Source organism: Phyllobates terribilis, unplaced genomic scaffold (genome assembly GCF_046119375.1).
Source record: "Phyllobates terribilis strain yellow unplaced genomic scaffold, ASM4611937v1 Scaffold_5__5_contigs__length_657084704, whole genome shotgun sequence".
NCBI lineage: Eukaryota > Metazoa > Chordata > Amphibia > Anura > Dendrobatidae > Phyllobates > Phyllobates terribilis.
Window position 1 is genome coordinate 76257065 of NW_027362765.1, and position 22881 is coordinate 76279945.

At 44.1% G+C, this 22881-nt stretch overlaps 13 non-coding genes across 13 annotated transcripts; all 13 read right to left on the reverse strand.

Moving 5' to 3' along the window:
• Positions 1-786: 786 nt before the first annotated feature.
• On the reverse strand, positions 787-977 carry LOC141275356 (U2 spliceosomal RNA). The gene has a single exon (XR_012323601.1). It is a non-coding gene; the product is annotated as a U2 spliceosomal RNA (small nuclear RNA).
• Positions 978-2095: 1118 nt separating this feature from the next.
• On the reverse strand, positions 2096-2286 carry LOC141275367 (U2 spliceosomal RNA). The gene has a single exon (XR_012323612.1). It is a non-coding gene; the product is annotated as a U2 spliceosomal RNA (small nuclear RNA).
• A 1118-nt stretch (positions 2287-3404) lies between these two features.
• On the reverse strand, positions 3405-3595 carry LOC141275379 (U2 spliceosomal RNA). The gene has a single exon (XR_012323623.1). It is a non-coding gene; the product is annotated as a U2 spliceosomal RNA (small nuclear RNA).
• A 1115-nt stretch (positions 3596-4710) lies between these two features.
• LOC141275391 (U2 spliceosomal RNA) lies at positions 4711-4901 on the reverse strand. The gene has a single exon (XR_012323634.1). It is a non-coding gene; the product is annotated as a U2 spliceosomal RNA (small nuclear RNA).
• Positions 4902-6016: 1115 nt separating this feature from the next.
• Positions 6017-6205, reverse strand: LOC141150468 (U2 spliceosomal RNA). The gene has a single exon (XR_012246662.1). It is a non-coding gene; the product is annotated as a U2 spliceosomal RNA (small nuclear RNA).
• Positions 6206-12810: 6605 nt separating this feature from the next.
• On the reverse strand, positions 12811-13001 carry LOC141149734 (U2 spliceosomal RNA). Its single transcript, XR_012246022.1, has one exon. It is a non-coding gene; the product is annotated as a U2 spliceosomal RNA (small nuclear RNA).
• Positions 13002-14116: 1115 nt separating this feature from the next.
• Positions 14117-14307, reverse strand: LOC141275404 (U2 spliceosomal RNA). Its single transcript, XR_012323646.1, has one exon. It is a non-coding gene; the product is annotated as a U2 spliceosomal RNA (small nuclear RNA).
• Positions 14308-15422: 1115 nt separating this feature from the next.
• Positions 15423-15613, reverse strand: LOC141275415 (U2 spliceosomal RNA). The gene has a single exon (XR_012323657.1). It is a non-coding gene; the product is annotated as a U2 spliceosomal RNA (small nuclear RNA).
• A 1115-nt stretch (positions 15614-16728) lies between these two features.
• On the reverse strand, positions 16729-16919 carry LOC141275427 (U2 spliceosomal RNA). Its single transcript, XR_012323668.1, has one exon. It is a non-coding gene; the product is annotated as a U2 spliceosomal RNA (small nuclear RNA).
• Positions 16920-18034: 1115 nt separating this feature from the next.
• LOC141275439 (U2 spliceosomal RNA) lies at positions 18035-18225 on the reverse strand. The gene has a single exon (XR_012323679.1). It is a non-coding gene; the product is annotated as a U2 spliceosomal RNA (small nuclear RNA).
• Positions 18226-19340: 1115 nt separating this feature from the next.
• LOC141149735 (U2 spliceosomal RNA) lies at positions 19341-19531 on the reverse strand. Its single transcript, XR_012246023.1, has one exon. It is a non-coding gene; the product is annotated as a U2 spliceosomal RNA (small nuclear RNA).
• A 1115-nt stretch (positions 19532-20646) lies between these two features.
• On the reverse strand, positions 20647-20837 carry LOC141275450 (U2 spliceosomal RNA). The gene has a single exon (XR_012323690.1). It is a non-coding gene; the product is annotated as a U2 spliceosomal RNA (small nuclear RNA).
• A 1115-nt stretch (positions 20838-21952) lies between these two features.
• On the reverse strand, positions 21953-22143 carry LOC141149881 (U2 spliceosomal RNA). The gene has a single exon (XR_012246162.1). It is a non-coding gene; the product is annotated as a U2 spliceosomal RNA (small nuclear RNA).
• Between the last annotated feature and the right edge of the window lie 738 nt (positions 22144-22881).

Consider the following 22881-nt stretch of genomic DNA (forward strand, 5'->3'; position numbering starts at 1 on the left):
GCTGCTGCTGCTGGCTGTCCAGCAGCAGACTGAAGGTGGCTGCTGCTGTGCACAGGTATATAAAGGCTCAGAGCCTATTATGACACGCGCAGCCAGCGTTCCATTGCCACATTCCATCTACTGCAGGCAGGATACCTGGCTGGCTGAATGTCGCTGAGAAGCTCACAGAGACCGCCATAAGCAACAGTTTAACAGAATGCCACAGACTAATCAACCAAACTTTTTGGGTTGGGTTCTCTTTTATAGTCTGCAGGCATTAAATGAAAGAAGTCAGTGTTCCAGCAGAAGGAGACAACGTTTCAGAAAAGGCATTGTAGCAAACCAAAAAAGAAATTTTAAGCGCAGCAGAGTAACCAGCGCACATACTTGTTAGCTCAGGTGAGTTTAAAAGGCTGCTGTTGATAACAAGGGCATTTACTAAATAGATGGTGTGTGTGCAACAATATACTGAAAGGTCAATTATATTGTGCAGCTTATCTCACCACCTGTAGTTATTTAGGTGAAAGCTCCAAAATGCTTGCCTAATATGTCTGTTTATCCAAAAGGAAGTAAAAAGGGAGAGCTAGAAAGATAGCATTGCATCACATTACATGGCAATGCAATGCACAGTTGCTGAAGTTGAACCAAAATGAGCTTGTAATCTGGCTTCTGCAACTTTGAACATGAAAAATCCAATGAGGAGAAGAAAAGCAAAGCCAAAGAGTCCATCCCAAAATCCGACAAACAAGCAAAATGAACAAAAAACATTGAATTCAATTCTTTCTGATTTTAGAAACTGCATTAAAGAAGGGGTGCACCGGTCCTGGAGATACTGCAATACCAGGTCAATGCGTGGAGTGGACAGAGCAAGCTCTTTTTCCATCTCCCTGTTCTAAAAATCCATTTAATATATGGTCCCCAGATAGGGGACGTATCAGATATTAAACTGATAAGAACAGATACTACACTTGATCTTAGCCAAAAGGCCGAGAAGCGATAACCAGAATTGGTTTCAAACTACGGAGCCACCCAAGGATCCTGAAAAGTCCATTTGTGGAGATGAGCTCCTGGACTCCCGTTAAGAAGACATGTTGTCAACCTCTAGATCCCTTACATGCCTGCACTTTTCGGCTTGCTGCTGCTGCAATCCACGCGTTTTAGATCTGCATAACTCCACCTCTTTAAACACAGCACCTTCACCCCCTGCTGTTCCCACCCGCCTCAACACCGTTGGAAGGGAGGAGAACCAATTAAGGCGGGGGGTGGGGTGGAACGAGCAGCTGTCTACCCTTAGCAGGAGGGCTCCTGATTACATACCTCTCCTGCTGCTGCTGCTGCTGCTGGCTGTCCAGCAGCAGACTGAAGGTGGCTGCTGCTGTGCACAGGTATATAAAGGCTCAGAGCCTATTATGACACGCGCAGCCAGCGTTCCATTGCCACATTCCATCTACTGCAGGCAGGATACCTGGCTGGCTGAATGTCGCTGAGAAGCTCACAGAGACCGCCATAAGCAACAGTTTAACAGAATGCCACAGACTAATCAACCAAACTTTTTGGGTTGGGTTCTCTTTTATAGTCTGCAGGCATTAAATGAAAGAAGTCAGTGTTCCAGCAGAAGGAGACAACGTTTCAGAAAAGGCATTGTAGCAAACCAAAAAAGAAATTTTAAGCGCAGCAGAGTAACCAGCGCACATACCTGTTAGCTCAGGTGAGTTTAAAAGGCTGCTGTTGATAACAAGGGCATTTGCTAAATAGATGGTGTGTGTGCAACAATATACTGAAAGGTCAATTATATTGTGCAGCTTATCTCACCACCTGTAGTTATTTAGGTGAAAGCTCCAAAATGCTTGCCTAATATGTCTGTTTATCCAAAAGGAAGTAAAAAGGGAGAGCTAGAAAGATAGCATTGCATCACATTACATGGCAATGCAATGCACAGTTGCTGAAGTTGAACCAAAATGAGCTTGTAATCTGGCTTCTGCAACTTTGAACATGAAAAATCCAATGAGGAGAAGAAAAGCAAAGCCAAAGAGTCCATCCCAAAATCCGACAAACAAGCAAAATGAACAAAAAACATTGAATTCAATTCTTTCTGATTTTAGAAACTGCATTAAAGAAGGGGTGCACCGGTCCTGGAGATACTGCAATACCAGGTCAATGCGTGGAGTGGACAGAGCAAGCTCTTTTTCCATCTCCCTGTTCTAAAAATCCATTTAATATATGGTCCCCAGATAGGGGACGTATCAGATATTAAACTGATAAGAACAGATACTACACTTGATCTTAGCCAAAAGGCCGAGAAGCGATAACCAGAATTGGTTTCAAACTACGGAGCCACCCAAGGATCCTGAAAAGTCCATTTGTGGAGATGAGCTCCTGGACTCCCGTTAAGAAGACATGTTGTCAACCTCTAGATCCCTTACATGCCTGCACTTTTCGGCTTGCTGCTGCTGCAATCCACGCGTTTTAGATCTGCATAACTCCACCTCTTTAAACACAGCACCTTCACCCCCTGCTGTTCCCACCCGCCTCAACACCGTTGGAAGGGAGGAGAACCAATTAAGGCGGGGGGTGGGGTGGAACGAGCAGCTGTCTACCCTTAGCAGGAGGGCTCCTGATTACATACCTCTCCTGCTGCTGCTGCTGCTGCTGGCTGTCCAGCAGCAGACTGAAGGTGGCTGCTGCTGTGCACAGGTATATAAAGGCTCAGAGCCTATTATGACACGCGCAGCCAGCGTTCCATTGCCACATTCCATCTACTGCAGGCAGGATACCTGGCTGGCTGAATGTCGCTGAGAAGCTCACAGAGACCGCCATAAGCAACAGTTTAACAGAATGCCACAGACTAATCAACCAAACTTTTTGGGTTGGGTTCTCTTTTATAGTCTGCAGGCATTAAATGAAAGAAGTCAGTGTTCCAGCAGAAGGAGACAACGTTTCAGAAAAGGCATTGTAGCAAACCAAAAAAGAAATTTTAAGCGCAGCAGAGTAACCAGCGCACATACCTGTTAGCTCAGGTGAGTTTAAAAGGCTGCTGTTGATAACAAGGGCATTTGCTAAATAGATGGTGTGTGTGCAACAATATACTGAAAGGTCAATTATATTGTGCAGCTTATCTCACCACCTGTAGTTATTTAGGTGAAAGCTCCAAAATGCTTGCCTAATATGTCTGTTTATCCAAAAGGAAGTAAAAAGGGAGAGCTAGAAAGATAGCATTGCATCACATTACATGGCAATGCAATGCACAGTTGCTGAAGTTGAACCAAAATGAGCTTGTAATCTGGCTTCTGCAACTTTGAACATGAAAAATCCAATGAGGAGAAGAAAAGCAAAGCCAAAGAGTCCATCCCAAAATCCGACAAACAAGCAAAATGAACAAAAAACATTGAATTCAATTCTTTCTGATTTTAGAAACTGCATTAAAGAAGGGGTGCACCGGTCCTGGAGATACTGCAATACCAGGTCAATGCGTGGAGTGGACAGAGCAAGCTCTTTTTCCATCTCCCTGTTCTAAAAATCCATTTAATATATGGTCCCCAGATAGGGGACGTATCAGATATTAAACTGATAAGAACAGATACTACACTTGATCTTAGCCAAAAGGCCGAGAAGCGATAACCAGAATTGGTTTCAAACTACGGAGCCACCCAAGGATCCTGAAAAGTCCATTTGTGGAGATGAGCTCCTGGACTCCCGTTAAGAAGACATGTTGTCAACCTCTAGATCCCTTACATGCCTGCACTTTTCGGCTTGCTGCTGCTGCAATCCACGCGTTTTAGATCTGCATAACTCCACCTCTTTAAACACAGCACCTTCACCCCCTGCTGTTCCCACCCGCCTCAACACCGTTGGAAGGGAGGAGAACCAATTAAGGCGGGGGGTGGGGTGGAACGAGCAGCTGTCTACCCTTAGCAGGAGGGCTCCTGATTACATACCTCTCCTGCTGCTGCTGCTGCTGGCTGTCCAGCAGCAGACTGAAGGTGGCTGCTGCTGTGCACAGGTATATAAAGGCTCAGAGCCTATTATGACACGCGCAGCCAGCGTTCCATTGCCACATTCCATCTACTGCAGGCAGGATACCTGGCTGGCTGAATGTCGCTGAGAAGCTCACAGAGACCGCCATAAGCAACAGTTTAACAGAATGCCACAGACTAATCAACCAAACTTTTTGGGTTGGGTTCTCTTTTATAGTCTGCAGGCATTAAATGAAAGAAGTCAGTGTTCCAGCAGAAGGAGACAACGTTTCAGAAAAGGCATTGTAGCAAACCAAAAAAGAAATTTTAAGCGCAGCAGAGTAACCAGCGCACATACCTGTTAGCTCAGGTGAGTTTAAAAGGCTGCTGTTGATAACAAGGGCATTTGCTAAATAGATGGTGTGTGTGCAACAATATACTGAAAGGTCAATTATATTGTGCAGCTTATCTCACCACCTGTAGTTATTTAGGTGAAAGCTCCAAAATGCTTGCCTAATATGTCTGTTTATCCAAAAGGAAGTAAAAAGGGAGAGCTAGAAAGATAGCATTGCATCACATTACATGGCAATGCAATGCACAGTTGCTGAAGTTGAACCAAAATGAGCTTGTAATCTGGCTTCTGCAACTTTGAACATGAAAAATCCAATGAGGAGAAGAAAAGCAAAGCCAAAGAGTCCATCCCAAAATCCGACAAACAAGCAAAATGAACAAAAAACATTGAATTCAATTCTTTCTGATTTTAGAAACTGCATTAAAGAAGGGGTGCACCGGTCCTGGAGATACTGCAATACCAGGTCAATGCGTGGAGTGGACAGAGCAAGCTCTTTTTCCATCTCCCTGTTCTAAAAATCCATTTAATATATGGTCCCCAGATAGGGGACGTATCAGATATTAAACTGATAAGAACAGATACTACACTTGATCTTAGCCAAAAGGCCGAGAAGCGATAACCAGAATTGGTTTCAAACTACGGAGCCACCCAAGGATCCTGAAAAGTCCATTTGTGGAGATGAGCTCCTGGACTCCCGTTAAGAAGACATGTTGTCAACCTCTAGATCCCTTACATGCCTGCACTTTTCGGCTTGCTGCTGCTGCAATCCACGCGTTTTAGATCTGCATAACTCCACCTCTTTAAACACAGCACCTTCACCCCCTGCTGTTCCCACCCGCCTCAACACCGTTGGAAGGGAGGAGAACCAATTAAGGCGGGGGGTGGGGTGGAACGAGCAGCTGTCTACCCTTAGCAGGAGGGCTCCTGATTACATACCTCTCCTGCTGCTGCTGCTGCTGGCTGTCCAGCAGCAGACTGAAGGTGGCTGCTGCTGTGCACAGGTATATAAAGGCTCAGAGCCTATTATGACACGCGCAGCCAGCGTTCCATTGCCACATTCCATCTACTGCAGGCAGGATACCTGGCTGGCTGAATGTCGCTGAGAAGCTCACAGAGACCGCCATAAGCAACAGTTTAACAGAATGCCACAGACTAATCAACCAAACTTTTTGGGTTGGGTTCTCTTTTATAGTCTGCAGGCATTAAATGAAAGAAGTCAGTGTTCCAGCAGAAGGAGACAACGTTTCAGAAAAGGCATTGTAGCAAACCAAAAAAGAAATTTTAAGCGCAGCAGAGTAACCAGCGCACATACTTGTTAGCTCAGGTGAGTTTAAAAGGCTGCTGTTGATAACAAGGGCATTTACTAAATAGATGGTGTGTGTGCAACAATATACTGAAAGGTCAATTATATTGTGCAGCTTATCTCACCACCTGTAGTTATTTAGGTGAAAGCTCCAAAATGCTTGCCTAATATGTCTGTTTATCCAAAAGGAAGTAAAAAGGGAGAGCTAGAAAGATAGCATTGCATCACATTACATGGCAATGCAATGCACAGTTGCTGAAGTTGAACCAAAATGAGCTTGTAATCTGGCTTCTGCAACTTTGAACATGAAAAATCCAATGAGGAGAAGAAAAGCAAAGCCAAAGAGTCCATCCCAAAATCCGACAAACAAGCAAAATGAACAAAAAACATTGAATTCAATTCTTTCTGATTTTAGAAACTGCATTAAAGAAGGGGTGCACCGGTCCTGGAGATACTGCAATACCAGGTCAATGCGTGGAGTGGACAGAGCAAGCTCTTTTTCCATCTCCCTGTTCTAAAAATCCATTTAATATATGGTCCCCAGATAGGGGACGTATCAGATATTAAACTGATAAGAACAGATAAGGTTTCAACGCAATTTTATTGATTCAAAAGTATATTTACAAAGGTTTTAAAAAAGAACATTTATAACATTACAATAAAATGATAAAACATGATAATAATCAATTCAAGTTTTTTGTAAAAACACAATTTACCATCATAAAACCATTGTAACAATTAAGAAAATCATAATTACAGATGTACTTGGGTTTATTTAATTACCACTAATTGTGTTCCATAATTGTACACACCACATAGAAGCCGCTTCTTTTGCTCCATACAGTTTTTTATCTCTGAGATAGTAAATATACATTTCACTTAAAGCAATTTTTATACAGTCTGTTGAATCAATATGATCATGCTTGAAGAGTAAAATATTTCTAACTTTCCACATGGCATTTTTAAAACAATTAATAATAATCCAGGCAACTCGGAATTGTTTAAAATTTGGACACTTAAAAAGACCATAAAAGACATAAAAGTGATTAAAATCTTTCAGGCCACATGCCCATTTTAAAAGTGGGCCTACCTTTCTCCAAACCTCCTGTGCAAAATGACAATTCCAAAAGAGATGCAATACAGACTCACTTTCCCCGCATATATCTCTTGGACATTTGGCTCTCGCCACCAGCCCCCGCCTATGTTGAAACTCACGGGTAGGGAGGCACTGGTGGACGATAGCCCAGGCAAGGTCCTTGTGTACATTTGCAAGATATTTCCCGTACACATTTCGCCACACCGTTTTGGACCTTGCCTGTGAAAAATTAGAGACAGGAATTGTGTCCTCAGAGTGTCTGCAAGCAATAGATACCTTCCTTTGGTCCCCCAATATATCAGGCTCCAATTCCTGGAGACCTAAAAGTCTGACCGTTTTCTCAAGTATCACATACTGTTTAGGTGGGCACAGGAGCACAGGAGAACTTAAAGGTAGGCTAAACCACCTTTTAAAAATCATTCCTGCTGCATATTTTAAAAAATAACTAAAAATGCCATCAGATTTAAAAACCTTAAAACAGAAGCAGAAATACTTTATATGGAAAAAGGTAAAAAAATTGGGTACATCTTTACCTCCATTAGATTTACATTTGTACATCAGATCTCTTTTTAACTTTTCCATTTTTGAACCCCATAAAAACATAAAAACAATTCTTGTTACTTTCTTGATTTGTAAATTGGAAGGGGGAAACACCATTGCAACATACAACATAATGGGAATTAAAACGGCTTTAATAATTAAAATTTTACCTTCCATACTAAGGTTCCTTAAATTCCACAATGAGATCTTTTTTTCTATTTTATCCATTGCAGAGTCCCAGTTAGGGTCCCCCTCATTGGCTTGGTTAAAAATAATTCCTAAAATTTTTATGTGATTTTTCTGTATCACTATCCCAGGGGTCAAAGAGGAGTCCCATCCCCCCACATTAAAACAGTCACATTTATCTATATTTAATTTAAAACCTGAGGCTTCACAGAAAAATTGTGTGTTTCTCAATACCCTCCTCAGAGATGTGGAATCTGGACATAGTATGGTAACATCATCCATGTAACTTAGGGCTTTAAGTTGCATACCCCTACTCCCGGGAATAGGTACCCCTTTAATTACTTTATCTTTTCTCAGTATGGTTAATAGTGGTTCCATAACACAGATAAAGAGCAGTGGTGAGAGAGGGCACCCTTGTTTCACCCCTGATAATGGAGGAACCCCCTTCGTTAAAAACCCATTTACAGAAATTTGACTAAAACAAGAATGATATAAAAGCATAATGCGGGTTAAAATTTTCTCTGGAAACGCCATTTTTTTAAGAACCATAAAAAGAAATTCATGCGATACCCTGTCAAAAGCTTTTTCAAAGTCTAAGGATAAAATAGCAAGGTTTTGACTTCTCTCTTTTGAATACCATATGGTATCCCTAATTATGTTGAGGGACTCAGCTATGGTTCTTCCGGGAACACCACATACCTGGTTAGGGTGAATTAATTTGGCTATAAAGGGTTTTAAACGGACTGCAATAAGTTTAGCTAAAATTTTATAATCAAGGTTTAAAAGCGTAATAGGCCGCCAGTTTTTAAGTTGGCTCCTATCCCCTTTTTTATATATTAAAGATACCAGACCTCTCCTCCAAGATGGGGGTAATTTATTAGTATTAAAAGCTTCTTTAAACAATAAAAACATATCGTTCTTTAAAATTCCCCAAAAAGTCAGATAAAACTCAATCGGTAGACCGTCTTCCCCAGGGGCTTTCCCACTGGAGAAACTTTTAAAAATCTGTAAAAGTTCCTCACTGGTGAGATCCCTAGATAAAATACCCTGGTCTAAAATATCTAACTTAAAATCAAGGGAATTAATAGCATACTCTAAAAAGGATGGATCTATAACTTTAGTGTTAAAAAGAAGTTGATAAAAATTAAAAGCTTTTCCTAACATACCCTTAATATCATTTTCACCTTCAAGATTTAGGATTGCGTCCCTCCTCCCCATTACCTTTTTGAAGAAGAATCGGGAGCATTTCTCTCCTTCCTCCAGGTGCTGTACATGGGAGTTAAAAATTATTTGTTTTCCTTTTTCATTAAGAGCATTTTTTATTTCAGACTTAAGATTTGCAATATCATCATCCACATCAATACCAACTTCTTTTAGTTTAAAGAGTACTTGTAATCTCATATTAAAAACATAAAACCACTGCTTTTTCTTTTTTGCTTTCATTTTCCCTGCCTTAATAAAAAATAATTTAATCTTAGGTTTAATGCTCTCCCACCAATCCAGCATCGAGGCGCGGGGGTCTCTCTTTGATTGCCAGCACTGGTAGGCCTGCACAAACCTCTTTTGAATATCAATATCCTCTAGGAGAGTTGTATTTAATCTCCATGGGCCTCTTGAGGTATTTTGTTCCCCTGCTAACTCTAAAAACACAGATAAAACTTTATGATCAGAGAATAAATTAGATAAAAGAAAACATTTACAAGGTTTAAAGGCAGTAGAAGCAAATATGAAATCAATTCTAGAAGAAACTCTTCCATTGGACCATGTAACACCTGGATCCGCCGGCAAGAGTTCCTTCCAGCAGTCCTGTAATCTAAAATCATCAATTAAACTTTTCAACAAATAGGAGGTACGGTCTTTACGATTCACATCCCCACCCTGCCGGGATTCCCCATCACGTAAACAATTAAAATCTCCTCCCACTAGCAGGGGGGTTGACCCAACACAAAATAATGGCAATATTTCAAGTAAATCCGCCCTTTCCTGCTTCCCAGGAGGAGCGTACACATTTAATAAACGTAAAGAAAGTCCATTAAAAACAAGATGTATTAAAATAGCTCTGCCAGGTATAATTTCAGTCACAGATTGAATGATGGTAGAATGTCCACGGCAAAGTAGTCCAACTCCGGCAGAACGACAGTCATTAGCACCGGACCACACAGAAGCGCCCAGTTTCCAGTCTTCTTTTAAGTCCTTATAATTTAAATTACTCTGTATACCACATTCTTGTAGAAAGCAGAAATCAAAGTCCAATGTCTCTAAATAAGAAAATAAAGCAGCCCTACGTGTAGGGCTCTTTAGGGACCTCACATTTAGTGAGGAGATTTTAAGAGGAACAGACATTAAGAAGAATCAGGATCTGAAGATGGGAAGAAGTCAATACACGGCACCTCCTCCTCCGCATCTCCAGGGGTCAGGATTTGTTTAATATTACCGGGATCTGAAGCAGGCAAAAAGGCATCATCCACTTTTGGCTCCTCATCTGGACCTCGACATCCGTGTTTTCTTTGGATATCAGGTTGCTTTACGTCCTCCCGTTGCCTTTTCAGAGGCTGGGAGCTGTCCATCTTTTCCAAGTCCTGTGCATCTGCAGTCCTCATGGCGGTCTGGTCTATGGAACGGGTGTCATCCCTCTGGGTCGTCTTGTCCTCTGGTCTGGTCACGGAACTACTGCGACTTCTGGTTCGAGGACCAGGGCTCGACTGGGTCTTAGCCGGGTCCTTTTTACTTCGCGCCCTAGATGTCTCTCTTTCCGACACACTGGTTGATCGATTAAGGAGCGTACCCTTTTTGCCCTTACCCAAGATCACCGATGATGGTGTGGCGAATCTGGGTGCTTGCTTAATCGGGGTACTAGAGGTCTCCTCAGTTCCACATAATGCCGGTGGTGCATTCATGCTGGATGAGGACCCTTCCTCTTGACTCTGAGATACGGCAACATCTAGAGCCAGAACATCGATCAATTCCACAGAGAGCGAACCCTCGGTTAATCTTATGGAACCCCTACGACCGTCCTTCTGTGGAACTACCAGCGGGCCCTCTGGCGGAGCCGTTGAAGGATTTGGTCCGGACCCGTCAGCGTGCGCCAACCCAGGTCCAGGGGCAGGTGTAGTAATACTCCCTCCGAAGTATTCTTGGATAGTCAGTTGACCTGACTTAAACATGTCATATGTTTTTGACTTTTTGCTCGGACAATTCCTGAAGGCGTGACCTGCCTTCCCACATAGGTTACATACGATCTCAGAGTCACACGTAGCGGAGGTGTGCCCACTCTTACCGCACTTGTTGCAAAAGACTACATGAGCCCTTGTACAATTTTCTCGTGTATGCCCATATTCATGACAATTCCGGCATTGAAGGGGCATTCCTGGGTAGCGTAGGAATCCCCTGACATTACCAATGGCAAAATTAGCAGGCGGGTGGTGAAGACCACCAATGCCGCTCTGATCTGGATGGAACTTCACCAGGTATTTCCTCTTCCCATTCCAGAAGCGCTGGGAGTTGAGGATATCATGTGAGAAGCGCACTGACTTGCAGTAACGCTTCAAAAAGGTTTCGATATCGCCCTCAGAGACGAATGGGCTGTACATGAAGATCACCAAGGGTACTTCCTCTTCACCGTACAGGAAGTCAAAGCTCAGCCCGTTCAGTCTCTCATCGTCCTTGTCCGCAACCATCAGTGCTGCATGGATATTATCACAGCATGATTTAGCCATAAAGGAAATGGTATATCGCCCACGGAATTCCTGATCGTAAAGACACAGGATCTTATCTCGCTCCAGGTGGAAGAACCCAAAAAGAATCTCATGCACGATGTACTGCAGATTCTTCTCATGGCGCTGGCATTCATCCACCATGATTCTAATGGACTGTCGCAGTGGAGTCTCCCCCACCGCAAATCCAAAAGAAAAAGGCATTTTCGGCCCTCAGGGACTAAGCCCTCCCCCAATAGTAACAAGGGAATGAATCCCACAAAAGCAGGAACAAACCCAAGACCGAGGGAGGGGTACCCCAAGAACTTACACAGCCCACTAAGCGATAAAGCTCAGCAAAGGAAAACGCCCTTATTTCCTCGGGTCGCCCCGAAGACAAGACGCGATCGCTCCCCGTTGTCCGGGGACTAAGCCGACCTGCCAATAGCTGCAAGGGGGTGAAGCTCCCTCCGTTAAGAGAGAGCGATCCCCCAAGGCCAACAAGTCAGGTACCCCAGGCACCTCCTAGCCGAGACCAAGGCAGCAACCGTTAGATCACTGCACCTGATCCTAGCCAAAAGGCCGAGAAGCGATAACCAGAATTGGTTTCAAACTACGGAGCCACCCAAGGATCCTGAAAAGTCCATTTGTGGAGATGAGCTCCTGGACTCCCGTTAAGAAGACATGTTGTCAACCTCTAGATCCCTTACATGCCTGCACTTTTCGGCTTGCTGCTGCTGCAATCCACGCGTTTTAGATCTGCATAACTCCACCTCTTTAAACACAGCACCTTCACCCCCTGCTGTTCCCACCCGCCTCAACACCGTTGGAAGGGAGGAGAACCAATTAAGGCGGGGGGTGGGGTGGAACGAGCAGCTGTCTACCCTTAGCAGGAGGGCTCCTGATTACATACCTCTCCTGCTGCTGCTGCTGCTGGCTGTCCAGCAGCAGACTGAAGGTGGCTGCTGCTGTGCACAGGTATATAAAGGCTCAGAGCCTATTATGACACGCGCAGCCAGCGTTCCATTGCCACATTCCATCTACTGCAGGCAGGATACCTGGCTGGCTGAATGTCGCTGAGAAGCTCACAGAGACCGCCATAAGCAACAGTTTAACAGAATGCCACAGACTAATCAACCAAACTTTTTGGGTTGGGTTCTCTTTTATAGTCTGCAGGCATTAAATGAAAGAAGTCAGTGTTCCAGCAGAAGGAGACAACGTTTCAGAAAAGGCATTGTAGCAAACCAAAAAAGAAATTTTAAGCGCAGCAGAGTAACCAGCGCACATACCTGTTAGCTCAGGTGAGTTTAAAAGGCTGCTGTTGATAACAAGGGCATTTGCTAAATAGATGGTGTGTGTGCAACAATATACTGAAAGGTCAATTATATTGTGCAGCTTATCTCACCACCTGTAGTTATTTAGGTGAAAGCTCCAAAATGCTTGCCTAATATGTCTGTTTATCCAAAAGGAAGTAAAAAGGGAGAGCTAGAAAGATAGCATTGCATCACATTACATGGCAATACAATGCACAGTTGCTGAAGTTGAACCAAAATGAGCTTGTAATCTGGCTTCTGCAACTTTGAACATGAAAAATCCAATGAGGAGAAGAAAAGCAAAGCCAAAGAGTCCATCCCAAAATCCGACAAACAAGCAAAATGAACAAAAAACATTGAATTCAATTCTTTCTGATTTTAGAAACTGCATTAAAGAAGGGGTGCACCGGTCCTGGAGATACTGCAATACCAGGTCAATGCGTGGAGTGGACAGAGCAAGCTCTTTTTCCATCTCCCTGTTCTAAAAATCCATTCAATATATGGTCCCCAGATAGGGGACGTATCAGATATTAAACTGATAAGAACAGATACTACACTTGATCTTAGCCAAAAGGCCGAGAAGCGATAACCAGAATTGGTTTCAAACTACGGAGCCACCCAAGGATCCTGAAAAGTCCATTTGTGGAGATGAGCTCCTGGACTCCCGTTAAGAAGACATGTTGTCAACCTCTAGATCCCTTACATGCCTGCACTTTTCGGCTTGCTGCTGCTGCAATCCACGCGTTTTAGATCTGCATAACTCCACCTCTTTAAACACAGCACCTTCACCCCCTGCTGTTCCCACCCGCCTCAACACCGTTGGAAGGGAGGAGAACCAATTAAGGCGGGGGGTGGGGTGGAACGAGCAGCTGTTTACCCTTAGCAGGAGGGCTCCTGATTACATACCTCTCCTGCTGCTGCTGCTGCTGGCTGTCCAGCAGCAGACTGAAGGTGGCTGCTGCTGTGCACAGGTATATAAAGGCTCAGAGCCTATTATGACACGCGCAGCCAGCGTTCCATTGCCACATTCCATCTACTGCAGGCAGGATACCTGGCTGGCTGAATGTCGCTGAGAAGCTCACAGAGACCGCCATAAGCAACAGTTTAACAGAATGCCACAGACTAATCAACCAAACTTTTTGGGTTGGGTTCTCTTTTATAGTCTGCAGGCATTAAATGAAAGAAGTCAGTGTTCCAGCAGAAGGAGACAACGTTTCAGAAAAGGCATTGTAGCAAACCAAAAAAGAAATTTTAAGCGCAGCAGAGTAACCAGCGCACATACCTGTTAGCTCAGGTGAGTTTAAAAGGCTGCTGTTGATAACAAGGGCATTTGCTAAATAGATGGTGTGTGTGCAACAATATACTGAAAGGTCAATTATATTGTGCAGCTTATCTCACCACCTGTAGTTATTTAGGTGAAAGCTCCAAAATGCTTGCCTAATATGTCTGTTTATCCAAAAGGAAGTAAAAAGGGAGAGCTAGAAAGATAGCATTGCATCACATTACATGGCAATGCAATGCACAGTTGCTGAAGTTGAACCAAAATGAGCTTGTAATCTGGCTTCTGCAACTTTGAACATGAAAAATCCAATGAGGAGAAGAAAAGCAAAGCCAAAGAGTCCATCCCAAAATCCGACAAACAAGCAAAATGAACAAAAAACATTGAATTCAATTCTTTCTGATTTTAGAAACTGCATTAAAGAAGGGGTGCACCGGTCCTGGAGATACTGCAATACCAGGTCAATGCGTGGAGTGGACAGAGCAAGCTCTTTTTCCATCTCCCTGTTCTAAAAATCCATTTAATATATGGTCCCCAGATAGGGGACGTATCAGATATTAAACTGATAAGAACAGATACTACACTTGATCTTAGCCAAAAGGCCGAGAAGCGATAACCAGAATTGGTTTCAAACTACGGAGCCACCCAAGGATCCTGAAAAGTCCATTTGTGGAGATGAGCTCCTGGACTCCCGTTAAGAAGACATGTTGTCAACCTCTAGATCCCTTACATGCCGGCACTTTTCGGCTTGCTGCTGCTGCAATCCACGCGTTTTAGATCTGCATAACTCCACCTCTTTAAACACAGCACCTTCACCCCCTGCTGTTCCCACCCGCCTCAACACCGTTGGAAGGGAGGAGAACCAATTAAGGCGGGGGGTGGGGTGGAACGAGCAGCTGTCTACCCTTAGCAGGAGGGCTCCTGATTACATACCTCTCCTGCTGCTGCTGCTGCTGGCTGTCCAGCAGCAGACTGAAGGTGGCTGCTGCTGTGCACAGGTATATAAAGGCTCAGAGCCTATTATGACACGCGCAGCCAGCGTTCCATTGCCACATTCCATCTACTGCAGGCAGGATACCTGGCTGGCTGAATGTCGCTGAGAAGCTCACAGAGACCGCCATAAGCAACAGTTTAACAGAATGCCACAGACTAATCAACCAAACTTTTTGGGTTGGGTTCTCTTTTATAGTCTGCAGGCATTAAATGAAAGAAGTCAGTGTTCCAGCAGAAGGAGACAACGTTTCAGAAAAGGCATTGTAGCAAACCAAAAAAGAAATTTTAAGCGCAGCAGAGTAACCAGCGCACATACCTGTTAGCTCAGGTGAGTTTAAAAGGCTGCTGTTGATAACAAGGGCATTTGCTAAATAGATGGTGTGTGTGCAACAATATACTGAAAGGTCAATTATATTGTGCAGCTTATCTCACCACCTGTAGTTATTTAGGTGAAAGCTCCAAAATGCTTGCCTAATATGTCTGTTTATCCAAAAGGAAGTAAAAAGGGAGAGCTAGAAAGATAGCATTGCATCACATTACATGGCAATGCAATGCACAGTTGCTGAAGTTGAACCAAAATGAGCTTGTAATCTGGCTTCTGCAACTTTGAACATGAAAAATCCAATGAGGAGAAGAAAAGCAAAGCCAAAGAGTCCATCCCAAAATCCGACAAACAAGCAAAATGAACAAAAAACATTGAATTCAATTCTTTCTGATTTTAGAAACTGCATTAAAGAAGGGGTGCACCGGTCCTGGAGATACTGCAATACCAGGTCAATGCGTGGAGTGGACAGAGCAAGCTCTTTTTCCATCTCCCTGTTCTAAAAATCCATTTAATATATGGTCCCCAGATAGGGGACGTATCAGATATTAAACTGATAAGAACAGATACTACACTTGATCTTAGCCAAAAGGCCGAGAAGCGATAACCAGAATTGGTTTCAAACTACGGAGCCACCCAAGGATCCTGAAAAGTCCATTTGTGGAGATGAGCTCCTGGACTCCCGTTAAGAAGACATGTTGTCAACCTCTAGATCCCTTACATGCCTGCACTTTTCGGCTTGCTGCTGCTGCAATCCACGCGTTTTAGATCTGCATAACTCCACCTCTTTAAACACAGCACCTTCACCCCCTGCTGTTCCCACCCGCCTCAACACCGTTGGAAGGGAGGAGAACCAATTAAGGCGGGGGGTGGGGTGGAACGAGCAGCTGTCTACCCTTAGCAGGAGGGCTCCTGATTACATACCTCTCCTGCTGCTGCTGCTGCTGGCTGTCCAGCAGCAGACTGAAGGTGGCTGCTGCTGTGCACAGGTATATAAAGGCTCAGAGCCTATTATGACACGCGCAGCCAGCGTTCCATTGCCACATTCCATCTACTGCAGGCAGGATACCTGGCTGGCTGAATGTCGCTGAGAAGCTCACAGAGACCGCCATAAGCAACAGTTTAACAGAATGCCACAGACTAATCAACCAAACTTTTTGGGTTGGGTTCTCTTTTATAGTCTGCAGGCATTAAATGAAAGAAGTCAGTGTTCCAGCAGAAGGAGACAACGTTTCAGAAAAGGCATTGTAGCAAACCAAAAAAGAAATTTTAAGCGCAGCAGAGTAACCAGCGCACATACCTGTTAGCTCAGGTGAGTTTAAAAGGCTGCTGTTGATAACAAGGGCATTTGCTAAATAGATGGTGTGTGTGCAACAATATACTGAAAGGTCAATTATATTGTGCAGCTTATCTCACCACCTGTAGTTATTTAGGTGAAAGCTCCAAAATGCTTGCCTAATATGTCTGTTTATCCAAAAGGAAGTAAAAAGGGAGAGCTAGAAAGATAGCATTGCATCACATTACATGGCAATGCAATGCACAGTTGCTGAAGTTGAACCAAAATGAGCTTGTAATCTGGCTTCTGCAACTTTGAACATGAAAAATCCAATGAGGAGAAGAAAAGCAAAGCCAAAGAGTCCATCCCAAAATCCGACAAACAAGCAAAATGAACAAAAAACATTGAATTCAATTCTTTCTGATTTTAGAAACTGCATTAAAGAAGGGGTGCACCGGTCCTGGAGATACTGCAATACCAGGTCAATGCGTGGAGTGGACAGAGCAAGCTCTTTTTCCATCTCCCTGTTCTAAAAATCCATTTAATATATGGTCCCCAGATAGGGGACGTATCAGATATTAAACTGATAAGAACAGATACTACACTTGATCTTAGCCAAAAGGCCGAGAAGCGATAACCAGAATTGGTTTCAAACTACGGAGCCACCCAAGGATCCTGAAAAGTCCATTTGTGGAGATGAGCTCCTGGACTCCCGTTAAGAAGACATGTTGTCAACCTCTAGATCCCTTACATGCCTGCACTTTTCGGCTTGCTGCTGCTGCAATCCACGCGTTTTAGATCTGCATAACTCCACCTCTTTAAACACAGCACCTTCACCCCCTGCTGTTCCCACCCGCCTCAACACCGTTGGAAGGGAGGAGAACCAATTAAGGCGGGGGGTGGGGTGGAACGAGCAGCTGTCTACCCTTAGCAGGAGGGCTCCTGATTACATACCTCTCCTGCTGCTGCTGCTGCTGGCTGTCCAGCAGCAGACTGAAGGTGGCTGCTGCTGTGCACAGGTATATAAAGGCTCAGAGCCTATTATGACACGCGCAGCCAGCGTTCCATTGCCACATTCCATCTACTGCAGGCAGGATACCTGGCTGGCTGAATGTCGCTGAGAAGCTCACAGAGACCGCCATAAGCAACAGTTTAACAGAATGCCACAGACTAATCAACCAAACTTTTTGGGTTGGGTTCTCTTTTATAGTCTGCAGGCATTAAATGAAAGAAGTCAGTGTTCCAGCAGAAGGAGACAACGTTTCAGAAAAGGCATTGTAGCAAACCAAAAAAGAAATTTTAAGCGCAGCAGAGTAACCAGCGCACATACCTGTTAGCTCAGGTGAGTTTAAAAGGCTGCTGTTGATAACAAGGGCATTTGCTAAATAGATGGTGTGTGTGCAACAATATACTGAAAGGTCAATTATATTGTGCAGCTTATCTCACCACCTGTAGTTATTTAGGTGAAAGCTCCAAAATGCTTGCCTAATATGTCTGTTTATCCAAAAGGAAGTAAAAAGGGAGAGCTAGAAAGATAGCATTGCATCACATTACATGGCAATGCAATGCACAGTTGCTGAAGTTGAACCAAAATGAGCTTGTAATCTGGCTTCTGCAACTTTGAACATGAAAAATCCAATGAGGAGAAGAAAAGCAAAGCCAAAGAGTCCATCCCAAAATCCGACAAACAAGCAAAATGAACAAAAAACATTGAATTCAATTCTTTCTGATTTTAGAAACTGCACTAAAGAAGGGGTGCACCGGTCCTGGAGATACTGCAATACCAGGTCAATGCGTGGAGTGGACAGAGCAAGCTCTTTTTCCATCTCCCTGTTCTAAAAATCCATTTAATATATGGTCCCCAGATAGGGGACGTATCAGATATTAAACTGATAAGAACAGATACTACACTTGATCTTAGCCAAAAGGCCGAGAAGCGATAACCAGAATTGGTTTCAAACTACGGAGCCACCCAAGGATCCTGAAAAGTCCATTTGTGGAGATGAGCTCCTGGACTCCCGTTAAGAAGACATGTTGTCAACCTCTAGATCCCTTACATGCCTGCACTTTTCGGCTTGCTGCTGCTGCAATCCACGCGTTTTAGATCTGCATAACTCCACCTCTTTAAACACAGCACCTTCACCCCCTGCTGTTCCCACCCGCCTCAACACCGTTGGAAGGGAGGAGAACCAATTAAGGCGGGGGGTGGGGTGGAACGAGCAGCTGTCTACCCTTAGCAGGAGGGCTCCTGATTACATACCTCTCCTGCTGCTGCTGCTGCTGGCTGTCCAGCAGCAGACTGAAGGTGGCTGCTGCTGTGCACAGGTATATAAAGGCTCAGAGCCTATTATGACACGCGCAGCCAGCGTTCCATTGCCACATTCCATCTACTGCAGGCAGGATACCTGGCTGGCTGAATGTCGCTGAGAAGCTCACAGAGACCGCCATAAGCAACAGTTTAACAGAATGCCACAGACTAATCAACCAAACTTTTTGGGTTGGGTTCTCTTTTATAGTCTGCAGGCATTAAATGAAAGAAGTCAGTGTTCCAGCAGAAGGAGACAACGTTTCAGAAAAGGCATTGTAGCAAACCAAAAAAGAAATTTTAAGCGCAGCAGAGTAACCAGCGCACATACCTGTTAGCTCAGGTGAGTTTAAAAGGCTGCTGTTGATAACAAGGGCATTTGCTAAATAGATGGTGTGTGTGCAACAATATACTGAAAGGTCAATTATATTGTGCAGCTTATCTCACCACCTGTAGTTATTTAGGTGAAAGCTCCAAAATGCTTGCCTAATATGTCTGTTTATCCAAAAGGAAGTAAAAAGGGAGAGCTAGAAAGATAGCATTGCATCACATTACATGGCAATGCAATGCACAGTTGCTGAAGTTGAACCAAAATGAGCTTGTAATCTGGCTTCTGCAACTTTGAACATGAAAAATCCAATGAGGAGAAGAAAAGCAAAGCCAAAGAGTCCATCCCAAAATCCGACAAACAAGCAAAATGAACAAAAAACATTGAATTCAATTCTTTCTGATTTTAGAAACTGCATTAAAGAAGGGGTGCACCGGTCCTGGAGATACTGCAATACCAGGTCAATGCGTGGAGTGGACAGAGCAAGCTCTTTTTCCATCTCCCTGTTCTAAAAATCCATTCAATATATGGTCCCCAGATAGGGGACGTATCAGATATTAAACTGATAAGAACAGATACTACACTTGATCTTAGCCAAAAGGCCGAGAAGCGATAACCAGAATTGGTTTCAAACTACGGAGCCACCCAAGGATCCTGAAAAGTCCATTTGTGGAGATGAGCTCCTGGACTCCCGTTAAGAAGACATGTTGTCAACCTCTAGATCCCTTACATGCCTGCACTTTTCGGCTTGCTGCTGCTGCAATCCACGCGTTTTAGATCTGCATAACTCCACCTCTTTAAACACAGCACCTTCACCCCCTGCTGTTCCCACCCGCCTCAACACCGTTGGAAGGGAGGAGAACCAATTAAGGCGGGGGGTGGGGTGGAACGAGCAGCTGTCTACCCTTAGCAGGAGGGCTCCTGATTACATACCTCTCCTGCTGCTGCTGCTGCTGGCTGTCCAGCAGCAGACTGAAGGTGGCTGCTGCTGTGCACAGGTATATAAAGGCTCAGAGCCTATTATGACACGCGCAGCCAGCGTTCCATTGCCACATTCCATCTACTGCAGGCAGGATACCTGGCTGGCTGAATGTCGCTGAGAAGCTCACAGAGACCGCCATAAGCAACAGTTTAACAGAATGCCACAGACTAATCAACCAAACTTTTTGGGTTGGGTTCTCTTTTATAGTCTGCAGGCATTAAATGAAAGAAGTCAGTGTTCCAGCAGAAGGAGACAACGTTTCAGAAAAGGCATTGTAGCAAACCAAAAAAGAAATTTTAAGCGCAGCAGAGTAACCAGCGCACATACCTGTTAGCTCAGGTGAGTTTAAAAGGCTGCTGTTGATAACAAGGGCATTTGCTAAATAGATGGTGTGTGTGCAACAATATACTGAAAGGTCAATTATATTGTGCAGCTTATCTCACCACCTGTAGTTATTTAGGTGAAAGCTCCAAAATGCTTGCCTAATATGTCTGTTTATCCAAAAGGAAGTAAAAAGGGAGAGCTAGAAAGATAGCATTGCATCACATTACATGGCAATGCAATGCACAGTTGCTGAAGTTGAACCAAAATGAGCTTGTAATCTGGCTTCTGCAACTTTGAACATGAAAAATCCAATGAGGAGAAGAAAAGCAAAGCCAAAGAGTCCATCCCAAAATCCGACAAACAAGCAAAATGAACAAAAAACATTGAATTCAATTCTTTCTGATTTTAGAAACTGCATTAAAGAAGGGGTGCACCGGTCCTGGAGATACTGCAATACCAGGTCAATGCGTGGAGTGGACAGAGCAAGCTCTTTTTCCATCTCCCTGTTCTAAAAATCCATTTAATATATGGTCCCCAGATAGGGGACGTATCAGATATTAAACTGATAAGAACAGATACTACACTTGATCTTAGCCAAAAGGCCGAGAAGCGATAACCAGAATTGGTTTCAAACTACGGAGCCACCCAAGGATCCTGAAAAGTCCATTTGTGGAGATGAGCTCCTGGACTCCCGTTAAGAAGACATGTTGTCAACCTCTAGATCCCTTACATGCCTGCACTTTTCGGCTTGCTGCTGCTGCAATCCACGCGTTTTAGATCTGCATAACTCCACCTCTTTAAACACAGCACCTTCACCCCCTGCTGTTCCCACCCGCCTCAACACCGTTGGAAGGGAGGAGAACCAATTAAGGCGGGGGGTGGGGTGGAACGAGCAGCTGTCTACCCTTAGCAGGAGGGCTCCTGATTACATACCTCTCCTGCTGCTGCTGCTGCTGGCTGTCCAGCAGCAGACTGAAGGTGGCTGCTGCTGTGCACAGGTATATAAAGGCTCAGAGCCTATTATGACACGCGCAGCCAGCGTTCCATTGCCACATTCCATCTACTGCAGGCAGGATACCTGGCTGGTTGAATGTCGCTGAGAAGCTCACAGAGACCGCCATAAGCAACAGTTTAACAGAATGCCACAGACTAATCAACCAAACTTTTTGGGTTGGGTTCTCTTTTATAGTCTGCAGGCATTAAATGAAAGAAGTCAGTGTTCCAGCAGAAGGAGACAACGTTTCAGAAAAGGCATTGTAGCAAACCAAAAAAGAAATTTTAAGCGCAGCAGAGTAACCAGCGCACATACCTGTTAGCTCAGGTGAGTTTAAAAGGCTGCTGTTGATAACAAGGGCATTTGCTAAATAGATGGTGTGTGTGCAACAATATACTGAAAGGTCAATTATATTGTGCAGCTTATCTCACCACCTGTAGTTATTTAGGTGAAAGCTCCAAAATGCTTGCCTAATATGTCTGTTTATCCAAAAGGAAGTAAAAAGGGAGAGCTAGAAAGATAGCATTGCATCACATTACATGGCAATGCAATGCACAGTTGCTGAAGTTGAACCAAAATGAGCTTGTAATCTGGCTTCTGCAACTTTGAACATGAAAAATCCAATGAGGAGAAGAAAAGCAAAGCCAAAGAGTCCATCCCAAAATCCGACAAACAAGCAAAATGAACAAAAAACATTGAATTCAATTCTTTCTGATTTTAGAAACTGCATTAAAGAAGGGGTGCACCGGTCCTGGAGATACTGCAATACCAGGTCAATGCGTGGAGTGGACAGAGCAAGCTCTTTTTCCATCTCCCTGTTCTAAAAATCCATTTAATATATGGTCCCCAGATAGGGGACGTATCAGATATTAAACTGATAAGAACAGATAGTACACTTGATCTTAGCCAAAAGGCCGAGAAGCGATAACCAGAATTGGTTTCAAACTACGGAGCCACCCAAGGATCCTGAAAAGTCCATTTGTGGAGATGAGCTCCTGGACTCCCGTTAAGAAGACATGTTGTCAACCTCTAGATCCCTTACATGCCTGCACTTTTCGGCTTGCTGCTGCTGCAATCCACGCGTTTTAGATCTGCATAACTCCACCTCTTTAAACACAGCACCTTCACCCCCTGCTGTTCCCACCCGCCTCAACACCGTTGGAAGGGAGGAGAACCAATTAAGGCGGGGGGTGGGGTGGAACGAGCAGCTGTCTACCCTTAGCAGGAGGGCTCCTGATTACATACCTCTCCTGCTGCTGCTGGCTGTCCAGCAGCAGACTGAAGGTGGCTGCTGCTGTGCACAGGTATATAAAGGCTCAGAGCCTATTATGACACGCGCAGCCAGCGTTCCATTGCCACATTCCATCTACTGCAGGCAGGATACCTGGCTGGCTGAATGTCGCTGAGAAGCTCACAGAGACCGCCATAAGCAACAGTTTAACAGAATGCCACAGACTAATCAACCAAACTTTTTGGGTTGGGTTCTCTTTTATAGTCTGCAGGCATTAAATGAAAGAAGTCAGTGTTCCAGCAGAAGGAGACAACGTTTCAGAAAAGGCATTGTAGCAAACCAAAAAAGAAATTTTAAGCGCAGCAGAGTAACCAGCGCACATACCTGTTAGCTCAGGTGAGTTTAAAAGGCTGCTGTTGATAACAAGGGCATT